The sequence below is a fragment of the Pantherophis guttatus genome, chromosome 2 (genome assembly GCF_059756535.1).
Source record: "Pantherophis guttatus breed Tessera chromosome 2, ASM5975653v1, whole genome shotgun sequence".
In the NCBI taxonomy this organism is placed as follows: domain Eukaryota; kingdom Metazoa; phylum Chordata; class Lepidosauria; order Squamata; family Colubridae; genus Pantherophis; species Pantherophis guttatus.
In genome coordinates this window covers 155,685,059-155,698,179 of record NC_142064.1, presented here as the reverse complement: position 1 = coordinate 155,698,179, position 13,121 = coordinate 155,685,059, and the positions used below count along the sequence as shown (strand labels likewise).

General features: G+C 40.5%; 1 protein-coding gene across 1 annotated transcript in view; it reads left to right on the top strand.

The window, feature by feature from the left end:
- Positions 1 to 13,121, top strand: part of BAIAP2 (BAR/IMD domain containing adaptor protein 2) — a 183,160-nt gene that overhangs the window by 95,884 nt on the left and 74,155 nt on the right. The gene's annotated exons all lie outside the window — the stretch shown is intronic.

The following is a 13,121-nucleotide window of genomic DNA, read 5'->3' as shown; positions in this document are numbered from 1 at the left end:
TTTCAACCTCTTCTCTGGACTTCTATTTCAAGCAAGAAACTACTGCAGTTACTACAGGCATGGTAGTTGATTGCTAGGAATGACTGGCAAATTTAAGAACTGCTTGGATTTATTCAGAAACTTCATTAATTCTCTGGAAAACACTTTCCCCACCATTTGATATGCTATCTTGTAACTGTAATAGAAATGCAAGAAATTGAACGAGGAAGCACTTGTACTGCACAGGCTTCTTTTCCCCAAGCATCAATAGAAGAAGATTACTGGACAATGTGGATGTAAACACACACATGCTTGAGAATGTGTTGCTATGGAGCCAAATATTTAAAAGATTTTGAAGGATGAGTGTGTTGTTGTTATTTTGCTCTTTTGAGTCAAGGTTGACTTCTGGAGACTGCCCAGACAAGTCCCTGAGTTTATTTGGCAAGATATTTGGGAGTGGTTTGCCCTTGCTTGCTTCCTGGGTCTAAGAGAGTGTGACTGGCCCAAGGTCACCTAGTTGATTTCTTGCCTAAATCTAGACTAGAACTCAGGGCCAGCTGGTTAAAATGATGGGAAATTGTCTTGTAAAGTAGTGGCATAAAATTACATGAAGCTTTTAGAAACTGACGGTGCAGCTCAGCAAGTGCTACATTAGTGTGCCAGCGGTTAGTGATCTGGTGGGCATTTCTTTTATACCCTTCAGGATTTTTGTCCCATTGGATTTTGTTTAAATTATTATAAATTATTTTAAAATGAAAATCAGACACACTGCGAAGCAGAGTACCAGCCCCAGGCACCATTATTATTTCCACATAAGAATTCTAAAAAATTAAATATGTGGAGGATTGCAGCCTAAGGCTTTATCTGATAGTATGGTTCAGCCAAATTTATTTAATTTGTTTTATCTCTATTTTAAATTTTGTATTTAAATGTTTTATTTTATGGCTGTTCACCGCCCTGAGTCCTTCGGGAGTAGGGCGATATACAAATCTAATCAAATGAAATGAAATGAATGAAATGAAATAGTATGGCCAGCTATCCTGAAAGAAATAGAAGCACTGTGGTGTGCTGAATAAGGTGTGGAACTAGGAATGGGAAGACCTAGGTACTAGGCAGTGGTGAAATCCTACCGGTTCGCACCGGTTTGGGTGAACCGGTAATGATAAAAGCTACTGGTTCGGTGAACCAGTAGTTTAAAAAAGCTACTGGTTGGTCCGAACCGGTATTTCCGATGATCAGCTGTGCCGCGTGATTTATATTCGCTAGAAAGCAGGAAATCCTGCTTTCTAGCTAATCTAAATAGTGCGGCATAGCTGTTCCCCCCCTCGCTGTTCTACTTAACCTTGTTAAGTGTCCTTTTTCTGTGCAAAGCATATTTGGTGCACACTGTGCATGCGTAAGCAGCATGCATTTGCTGCACACCGCGCATGTGCACACAGTGTGCATTTGGCATGCACTGTGCATGCACTGTGTATGCACATGTGCAGCGTGCATTTGGTACGCACTGCACATGCACGGGCAATGAACCAGTGGCAAACCACAGAGGATTTCACTAAACCACCCTCACTAACTCCCAAGGTGACTATGGAGTAGTTAGTTTCTCACAATCCAGCCATCACTTCATAGGGATGTTGTGGGAATAAAAATGGATGGGGAAGTGTTATTTGGGCTGTCTTGAACTCCTGAAGGAAAGGTGTATGTAAATCTAACAAATAAAAAGAGAAATGTAAGCTGCAAGGGAACATCTTAACTCCTAACTCCTACCAGCAGTAATAACTCCCAGGATGTTCCCTTGTAAATTAGTGATGTTTACCTTCTGGTCAGTGTATATCTTGTGATTAGCCATTCCTCCTCTATGGCGGTCATGATATGATCTTAAGGCCCAAAGTCCCAAAAGATTGCAAATATTTATTTCACCTCAGGAAATGGTGATTCTCCGGAACCGTATTTATTAGTGCATCCAGAGAACAAATCTGTAACATTAGTGCTGGAGATATATGCTTTATCACACAACTGTGACACATCCTTAACTTAACTTAGCTAAATGAGTTCTGATTTAGAGAGGTAATTTGACAGGCTGCTTCAAGTAGGAGCTGGGGAAGCTCAGTCATTGAAATTTTGGAGCAGGAGGGAGGAGTTGGGCCATTAGAACAGTCCTTAGAGCTCTTAACCAATGAAGGCAAACCTAAATTCCCTGGTGAGCTTCATATTGTTGTCCTCATAGACCGGCTAGGTTAAATTTATGGCTGGGAATATATTTCTAATCTGGAAAAATGGAAAGCTTTTAAGTACAAGGCTTGATAGAAGCAAGTCTGGCAGGAGATGTTAAATATATGTGTGTCTGTGTGTGTGTGCACACATGTTTGTGTATATGCACAAAAGCACACTCATTCTGCATCTTCTTGGCTGTATCTTGCTGGATGACAATTTCTCAGGAGAAGAAAGAAAGAAAGAGAGAGAGAGAGAGAGAAAGAAAAAGAAAGAAAGAAAGAAAGAAAGAGAAGAAAGAAAGAAAGAAAAAGAAAGAAAGAAAGAAAGAAAGAAAGAAAGAAAGAAAGAAAGAAAGAAAGAAAGAAAGAAAGAAAGAAAAGCAATGGTGGTCATGAAGGGATAATGACACAGATCTATAGCTTGAGTTCTGCCTCACCCAAATTCCATGATGAATTTGTGAATTGAATATAGAGTGTGAATTAGGTAATGTGAGTATCTAAGTATAACCTTTCCACAGCAGTATTTTGCATGATTTGGGCATTTTTTTTTCACTGGACATCACTGATTAACTAGTTTCTCTTTAGTAAGATGGGGAGCCAATAAATTTAATAAATAACTAGATAACTGAATAACATATGTCTGAGGGATCAGTCATTTTAATTTTGATTCCATGCTCTAGTAAATCACTGCAGAGCTAGTCTTTGCCTTTGAAGTCCCACAGTTCTGCAGCCTTGCGGATTTTCTCATGGGAAGGAGGGGGAGAATTATTTCTCATTCTTCCTTTGAGTACAGGATCAGACCAGCCTTTTCCCCCCCTCTGCCTGTGCCCCCTATAAGGTCCAATGTCCTGCTCCTGGCATTGGTCTCTCTCTTCTGCACTGTTTAGCATTAACCTGCCCCATCTCCATAGCAACCGATCCCTTGAAAATGATTGAAGAAATACTTTGGGCCTTGCACAATCACAGCACCTCTCAGTCCTTCAGTATAGTAGACTACCTTTCTTTAGATTTCTGCCTGATGGGGTTTTGTTACTCCACAGCTGGTAGTAGTCAAAGGCTAGGACAGAGATTGGGCTGTAGTTTTTGCAGTCTCCTGTTAGCTAGATGATGAGCACTGAATGATTAAATGTGTTCTCTGGGTTTGAAGATGGTCAGAAATGAAGATGGTAATGGATCACTTTTGGACTGCCCTGTGAGGATTGATTGGAAATGCTGATAATGTAAAAATATACACCTTGTTCAGGGACAGAATAAGTTGTTGTTTCCTTTAAAACATGTTATTTAGTATTAATTAACATATAATGACAACATACAATTATAAGTAATATATAATACATTATAATTATATATTTATAATCCATAAGCATTATACATTATTTATAATGTATTATTTAAACTTAATGGCTGCACAATTCCAGTGGACTCTTCAAAAACCTAGGGAGCATGCATAATTCACAAGGGTATTGGGAGAAAAGAATTATGGCTGTACATGTGTGTATGCGAAGGCTGGCCAGATTTGATGAGATGCATTGGGTAGAGAGTGATAAAGTTCCCATAGGTTTTTTTGCTGCAGGATTTTGCATAATCTCAAAGACATAAGGGTCATAGTGAATGTTTCTAGCATTCCCCTCAAGTGTCCAATGTCAGAAGAGAGGCAGTAGCATCTTAAACAGGGTTGGGCAAAATGTTTTGAATTTTGAGTAGCTGCAATTTTGAAATAGCCTGGTTCAAGTTTGAAACAATTGTTTCAAATTTGAAGCAGGCTGTTTTGATAATTGTGGAAAGGTTTCCAGAGCTATTTCTAGCTCAAAACACTTCCAAGATGATTGAAATGGTGAGTTTCAAGTCTGAAAAAGCTGTTCTGAGTTCAAAGCGAGGCGTTTTGAATTTGAGGTGTTTCAGATTTGAAACATTTTGCATGCACAAATGCTCTTGAGTTTTATACTGGTAATGCTATTTCTGTCATTACTCTTGGAAAGAATTGAAAAAACACATGCTGGTTGGTTTTGTTAAACTGAAAGTTTTCTTGCAGTTCCTTCAGCTTTCAATAGAGCAACATATAATTATAATATTATAATTTTGAATAAAGCGAAGGGAGTTTGACTCTGTGACTCCTAAGTAAGTGGACATGGTTCCCCAGTTGTGAACTTGGCTACCTGTTGATTAGAGCCAAACCTGTTAATGCCACTATATCATTTCATTTCATTATTTTATTTTATTTTATTTATTACATTTATATGCTGCTCATTTCATTATTGAAGAGGCTCTGGGTGGCTAATGGGCATGGTTGGGCCCATGCTGTGTTGTCTGCTTTTCTGCATGACTGATTAGTTCCCTCAGCCTTCAAGGAGACCATGGTGTACCATCAGGGGTGGGATTCAGCCAGTTCTAACTGGTTCGGGCATACCGGTAGTTCCGATGATCAGCTGAGAGCAAACCGGTTTGCTCCAATGATCAGATGGGCCCACCCGCCCCTGCGCTTTAACCTACCTATATTTCTTTTGTCTTAAGCCAGCTGATGTTTTACTCACTCTGGATTCAGTAGAAGGTAACTTTCAGTCGTAATGTGCATGCACAGAAGCAGCGCACGCAGCGAACCGGTTGTTGCACCTGGTGAAACCCACCACTGTGTACCACCTCCTTAAGGAGGTCATCACTGGACCCAACCATCTTGGATAATTTCCATCCAGTCTTCAAACCCTCAATTTTTGAGGAAAGTGGTAAGGTGGTCAGACTTCAGCTCCTGTCAGCCCTGCTATGCAAACCAGCACAGGAAATCACCTCCACAGGAAGGCTAAATCTACCTTTACTGAGATTGGCTATAATAGCTATACCTTCCCCAGCTTCCTATCCTTCAGTGAATTAGGGAGCTGTCTGCCTGAGCCATTTCCAAATTTTGTATTGTTTATTAGAAGTTCAAATGTGTTTCAACCCCTTTTGCCTAGATAACAATTCTTGCATATTTCTGCCAGGGTCATCTTCCTTAAATGCTGCAACTCCAAAGGACCTGGGGAGGAAGTGGATTATCCTGATATGTTTTAGTCAGGTTTTAGCCCGGCATCCACTACATAGATAGCATTGGTTCCACTTGTGGATTATTTATGGTGGAGCCTGGATGGTGGGGCATCCATCCTGGGGTTCCTTGATCACACAATGGCTTTTGATATCATTGACCGTGGTATCCTACTGGGACAGATTTGAGAAGCTGGGAGTTGGAGGCCCTGTTTGTGGCCCAACAGAGTTTCCTACTGCTCCCACCCTTTTGACTTTCCTCAAACTGCTGACGACTTGGTTGTTTTCCCAGACTTTGGAAAAAGGGAGTAGTTGAGCCTCTTTGGTTAGTTTGGTTTTTGATATCAGTCGCTTGTTATCATATCTCATATGATATGAGACTCCCAACTGGTCCAGAATGCGGCCGCGCGGGTGGTGACGGGTGCAATGTGGCGCTCTCATGTGACCCCCCTTCTGCGCGAGCTGCACTGGCTCCCGGTGGTCTTCCGGGTGCGCTTCAAGGTTTTGGTTGCTACCTTTAGAGTGCTCCATGGCTCAGGACCAGGGTACTTACGAGACCGCCTCCTGCCACCAGTAGCCTCTCACCGACCAGTTCGTTCCCATAGAGAGGGGCTCCTCGGGGTGCCGTCAGCCAAACAATGTCGACTGGCGGCCCCCAGGGGGAGAGCCTTCTCTGTGGGGGCACCTGCCATCTGGAACGAGCTCCCCCCGGAGATACGGAGGATCCAAGACCTATGCATCTTCCGCCGCGCCCTAAAAACATTGGTCTGGCCTAACTCTCCCTTTTAAACTGGCCTTTAAATTGGCTTTTAAATTGGCTTTTAAATCTCTTTTAGATAAATTTGGATGTTTTAATCTTTGAACCTAAACCTAAATTATTTAATCTGTTTTTTTTAATAGTTTTTAACTTTTGTATGTCTTTGTATTTATTTATGGCTGTTCACCGCCCTGAGTCCCTCGGGAGTAGGGCGGTATACAAATATGAAAAATAAATAAATAAATAAATAAATAAATAAATAAATAAATAAATAAATAAATAAATAAATATGTCCATGATGGCGAACCTATGGCATGCATGCTGGAAGGGGCATGCAGAGCCATCTCTCTGGGTACACCAGCTGTCGCCTGTTGCTCTTCTGGGTTTCAGTGCACACATGTGCGCCATCCAGCTGGTCTTTGCACGCGCGGGAGTGCCGGAAACTGGAAGAGCCGCTCCCTGGCGTGCATGCGTGCACCAGGAAGCTGAGCTTCTGGTTTCCAGCATGCATATGCGTGCCGGCCAGCCAGCCGGCATGTGTGCCAGGGAACTTCTCTTCCATTTTCTAGCGCTCCCATGTGTGCACGCCAGGGAGCTGCTCTTCCAGTTTCCAGTGCTCCCCCGCATGCATGTGCATGCTCCCCTTTCGGCACTCTGTGCCGAAAAGGTTCGCCAACACTGTCATATGTCATATCATATCTCCTTTTTATTTATTTTTATTCGTAAGCCTCCAAATAAATAAATCTGATGAACAAGTGGGAAAATGTCTCTGTGGCTCATGGGATAGCTGTGCTCATCTGCAGTTTTTTGAGGCCTATTGTTGCTAGCTATACTTTAAATATTGATTATTAAACTTTTTTTTTTAGTGATCAAAATGATGATGATTTAATATTTCATCTTTCAAGGAAGAGTTGAAAGGAAGTAAAAGCTTGACAATAGACAATCTGGTAAATCTGTGATGGAGATTAGATTTGAAACTGGAGATCTGTTGGCTCACAGGCTTTATCATGGTGCTAGTCTAGAGGTAGGAAATGTTTAGAATCTCGTGGTATAAACAAAAGGGAGGAAAAGTCTGGAGGAAAAGGAGGGGGAAGTTCCTGTCCATCTGCTGAAGCCATTCCCTGAGAAAAATAGAGTAATTCTCCTTAAAATGGATTAGAATAACTTTATCGTCACTTTAAATGTACACTGATCGGCATACATTAAAATGAAATTTCGTAGCTTACAGCTCTCAAAGGGTCGCCACCTCCAATATACACTACATAAACATGACAAAATAAATAAATAAATTAAAAAGTATGCATATACCCACATATCCACGTATATCATATGACACAGAGAAACAATACACTCTAGTTCGGATTCTCTTTCTTTTTACAGGAAAATGTGTAAGAAACCTACCCAAAACCAATCCCTTCCCCTTTTCTACAACTATAATGGTTTGAATGAGGCATTAATTTAGTAGTGATCGTTTTGGCCTTGTAATCCAAATGTTGGCCCTGATTTATCCAGATTATCTTTCTCAGTTCTAACAAGAATACAGCCACAACTGGAAAGGCCTCAGAATACAGTGTGTGTATGTGTGTGTGTGTGTATAATTTAATAATATAAATTGTATCAAAAACAATAACAGAAAACTCATTGGTGCAGAACACTTATAAAAGTATGATATGCACATTTCCAAAATGGGGATCTAATTAGGTGCTTCGTGTAAATAACAGAACTGTAGAGTCCCCTGTGACTGTAATAATCAGAAAATGTTGTTGGTATTTTGAAGAAATAAACCTATGGCATTTCCCCCCCAAAGACCTTTTTACCTGTTTACTCAGTACAGGTAGTCCTCAAGTTTATGAAATGATATTTATGTAGTTACTTAACCAAGCACATCTAAATTATATTAAAGTAACCAAAATATTTTTTCAATCCTCAAGGCATGTCACAACTTTTGAGCACCCTAATGTTTGAAAATTGAAAGTGGAAAAATTTGACATGCCCTACATGCCCTGGACATCAGCTCTTGTTCCCTAGCTCATCAACCTGCATCTTTTTCTGCATTGCACATTCAGGTCAGGGAATTAGTGGCCCTCCAAATGTTGTTGAGCAGTAAGTCAATATTTGTTTGCAGTTTCTTAACCATGCTGGGTGGAGCTGCTAGGAATTACGGTTAAGTAACATCTGAAGAGGCATAGATTCCTTGCTGTTAGTCTCACCTAATTAAGTCTGCTTAATAACTCTTCCAATTCATCTTACATAATTTAATAAACGCAGGGGTGACCTAATGGGGTGATTCTCATGGCTGAAGAATGTATTCAGAAGGAAGAGAAAAAAATAGAAAAGGAAGAGGAATTGCACTATAAAATAAAAAGACCCAAAGTTAGTAAAACTGAAAAGAGCATCTAGATTAAATAAGTCTAGCATAAATATATGCAATACTGTAGCTCAGAGGTCTTCAAACTTGGCAACTTTAAGACTTGTGGACTTCAACTCCCAGAATTCTCCAGCCATCATAGCATAGCATAGCATAGCTGGCTGGAGAATTCTAGGAGTTGAAGTCCACAAGTCTTACAGCTGTCAAATTTGAAGACCTCTGCTATAGCTGATGTCTATCATCATCTAAGCAACCAAGGAAAAAATGTTGATAAGGCTTTCTAACAACAAATTGCAGATCTTTCAAAGAAGTAGTAAAGATAGTCCTCACTTACCAACCACAGTTCAAATTGGTAACTCCATCACTAAGCAATGTGGCTGTTAAGTGAAATGTTACATGAGTATGTCATTCTTATGATGTTAGTTCCGCTATGGAACTGGTGGTAGGAAGCTAAAATTAACCGAACAACAGAAATTTGTTAAAAATAAAAGGAAGTGGGAAAAATGGCAAAATGCTAAGATGAAATAATAAAAAGGCTGAACTATTCAAATCCTGTTTTGGCTCAGTCTTTCCTGAAAAGACGCTTTGGGTTCTGTTAGATAATTGCGCTGAGCAGGATGAAGGAGCAGGGTTGAAGCTTATAATTGATAGAAGCTGTGATTGATAGCCAATTCAATTTAAGTTCTATTATATTCTTATAGCAAGCCATCAACAAGATAAAAGAAAAGGAATAGAAAAAAGGCCTAGTAAATAAACAATGGAAAAGCATACAAAGCAATCTATCTTATTTTCTACTGCAGATCCCCTGCAGGAATCTTGTTACCAAATAACACTTTTTTTGCAATGTCAGCAAGCAGGAAATCAACATAGGAAATACCGGATTGACTAGGGATTGCTGTTAAGAGGAGAGCAATATAGTTTTGGCACAATATGATATAAATCCTACAATGTAAAAGAACGTATGCAATTGATTCTACCTTTTGTATACTACATGGATAGAGATGATACGTTACAGGAAGATTGCAATATCTGCCCTATGACAATACTGAACTCATTCCAGCAACTCCTATAAAGCCCACCAGTAGTTCAGATGAGTCAGTGAGTAAAGACAAAGAGCCATATCTTTCTGACTAATTGTGCAAAAGCTGGAAATCAGTTCAAATTACACTGCAACTCAATTTCAAGTACTTATTTAGCTATTAGGGTTTTTTTACATGAGACCAGCCAAGTTTAAATAAAGTCGGGGGGAGAGGCCACGTGAAAGTAAGGAACTTCATCCACAGTTGATTGAAAGGTATCATTTAAAACCGAATAGAGCAATGGGGATGAGGGGGTGATAGCTGAATTTAAACCAATAAATAAATATAACCAGCTAAGCTCTTGTATCTACTCTAATCAGCTCTGCTTCTAGTCTAAGAACTACATTCAAGACACGTTTGGGAGTACCAAATATATCATCAGGGAATATCTCTTCACTCTGAATGTGTTTATATCTCTGTCGGTCTAGAGCACTAAAAATACTTGGTGATGATCTGGATGTACCTTGTATTTCTGAGAAATCCTGGAGAACAGATGAAGACAATTGCAAAGAACAAATGTCCCTTTCTTTAAAACGCAGAAAAAGCAGGATTGGAGAAACTGTAGATTAGTCAGATAATAATATTATCCGGTATGTTTCTAAAGCAGATCATAAAACAATCATTCTATAAGGAGCTTGAAAAGATTGTGGTAATTACAGGTAGTCCTTGACTTACAACAACTATAATTGAGCCCAAAATTTTGTTGCTAAGTGAGACAGCTAAGTGAGTTTTGCCCCATTTTGGGGCCTTTCTTGCCACCATTATTAAGTGAACCCCTGTAGTTGTTAAGTTAGTAACACAGTTGTTAAATAAATCTGGCTTCCCCATTGATTTTGCTTGTCACAAGGTTGCAAAAGGTGATCACATGACCTCAGGACCCTGCAACCATCATAAATATGAGCCAGTTGCCAAGTGTCCAAATTTTGATTATTGTGACTATGGAGATGCTGCAATAGTTGTAAGTGTGAAAAAAAAGTCACTTTTTTGAATGCCATTGTATGTATGTATGTATGTATGTATGTATGTATGTATGTATGTATGTATTTATGTATTTATTTATTTATTTATTTATTTATTTATTTATTTATTTATTTATTTATTTATTTTATTAAATTTTTATACTGCCCTTCTCCTGCTGGACTCAGGGCGGTGCATAGCCAAGAATAAAAAAACACCCCAATACAAAATTTAAAATTTTAAAAGAATTAAACAGATTTTGGCCCAAAATTTAAAACCTCCCAACTAAAATCCATTACAATTAAAAATATCTAAGAGGGGGGTTTACACCAGCCCAGCTTGATGAAATAGAAAAGTTTTGAGGGCACGGCGAAAAGCACGGAGATCTGGTATCCTACGTATCTCCGAGGGCAGATTGTTCCAGAGGGCAGGTGCTGCCACAGAGAAGGCCCTCCCTCTGGGGGTCGCCAGCCGACATTGCCTGGCTGACGGCACCCTGAGGAGTCCCTCTCTGTGGGAGCGAACTGGCCGGTGGGAGGCTATCGGCAGCAGAAGGCGGTCCCATAAATACCCAGGCCCAATGCCATGGAGTGCTTTAAAGGTGGTAACCAACACCTTGAAGCGCACCCAGAAGACCACCGGAAGCCAATGCAGCTCGCGTAGGAGGGGTGTCACATGGGAGCGCCCCATCGCTCCCATAATCTCCCGCGCGGCTGCATTCTGCACCAGTTGGAGCCTCCGGGTGCTCCTCAAGGGGAGCCCCATGTAGAGAGCATTGCAGTAGTCCAGGCGGGAAGTGACGAGTGCCTGTGCGTAAGGTGTCCTGATCCAGAAAGGGACGCAACTGGTGAATCGGGCGAACCTGATAAAAAGCCCCCCTGGCCATGGCTGTCATATGCTCTTCTAAAGACAGCTGTGCATCCAGGAGGATGCCCAAGTTGCGAGCCCTCTCCGTGGGGACCAGTAACTCGCCCCCAATAGCCAGCGATGGCTACTTTAAACTGTCACTAAAGGAATAGTTGTAAGTCAAGGACTACCTGAACTAGAAATCACCATGAATTGGTTAAGAACAGATGTGGTTCTCAGTATACATTAGTTGATTCAAAGTCATACTATTGTTGATTCTGATCTACAGTGTCATGATGAAGCTAAATTTCTTATGTTAACTATGTAACTTAATGCACACTAATTAAAACAAGCCTTAAGTCAGTACATACAAGCTCTTTATTCCAGCGATGGCATAAAATATCTCATAACACTTCTTGAAACTTCCAATAAAAACAGTTTTAATCCTGCCCCAAAACTCTAACTTCTAGGGCTGTGATAGCAAACCTATGGCATGCGTGCCCGAAGTGGCATGTGGACCCATGTCACCTGGCGCACGCAGTGTTGCCCGTTCCTCTTCTGGGTTTCTGGCTCGCATGCGCACACACCAATCAGCTGGCCTTTGTGCATGCAGCAGTGCCAGAAACCAGAAGAGCTGGTGTTCTGTTTTCCGGCATGAGCATGCGCGCTGGCCAGCTGATTGGCGTGTGCGCATGCATGGCAGTAACCGGAAGACTTGCTGGCTGGCGTGCATGCATGTGCCAGAAAGTGGAAGTACTTTATCCAGCGTGCGCATGCCCTCTGGGCATCTCCTCTTCCTGGTTGCTGCCCTGCTTTGCGTGTGTGCGCGAAGTGTTTCCTTTTTGGCACTTGGTGCCACACACATGCACCTGTGCGCTCCCTTTTCCCGGTGCTGAAAAGATTCGCCATCACTGCTCTAGGGCATTAAGAACAGACATATAGTTTCCAGATCATGGGAAATAATTACTATATTCTGTGTTTATCCGATCTACCTTACATCTTGCATTTGTTTTTAAGCATTGATAAGGAATCAGATTAAACGAACATGTTGAGGAAAGGGAAAACAGGATGAACCAAGTTTCATAAGAGGCTAGGAAAAGAGGTTGTAGATATAAGGCATACTTAACTTTGAGAGGATGGGGAAGATAAATAGCTCACTTCAAACACCTGAAAGAATGCCACATAGAAGAAGCTCCATAATCTGTTCTCTAACCTGTCAAAGTGCAGAACATGGAATAATGGAGTTAAGTTACTGGAAGACAAATTCTAATTGAATGGTAGGAAAAAAAAAATATTCCTAGCAAGAAGAGGAGCAGTGGAACCAATAGTGTAGGAAAGGAAATGGATATGTTCAGGGTCAGACTAGATAGCCATCTGTTTGGGATGCTTACATTTGGGTTCTGAGGCAACTGGGTTCAATATCCAAAATCCAACTATGCCTGTATAAATCTGTGACAAACTGTGCAGGATTTTCACCATATCCATGCTTAGTGTGCGCTTTCTACTTTCTTATATTATTTTGTTGAAAATACAATTGGAAGAATTTTGCAGACCTCCAGAACTCATTACTTTGTGAAGATTTTTTTTAAAACTAAATTCTTGTCAAGACTAACATGTAATTCAAATGTATTTTTACTGGATTTTTTTCATTTCACTGACTGCAAATTCTATTTGGCAACCTCGCCATCCATCCATCCATCCATCCATCCATCCATCCATCCATCCAAAACTTCAAAATGTCTGCAGAAATATTTGTACATGTATTTTCATGAACATGTTTAATGTACACATCTGATCTATCTGTACATTTTTGCAAGTACTTTTATATATATTTTTCCTAAATTTAACATTTTGGTACATACTGGTAGTTTTCACAGTGCACAAATTTTAAGCATATTGTTCAATTGTAAACA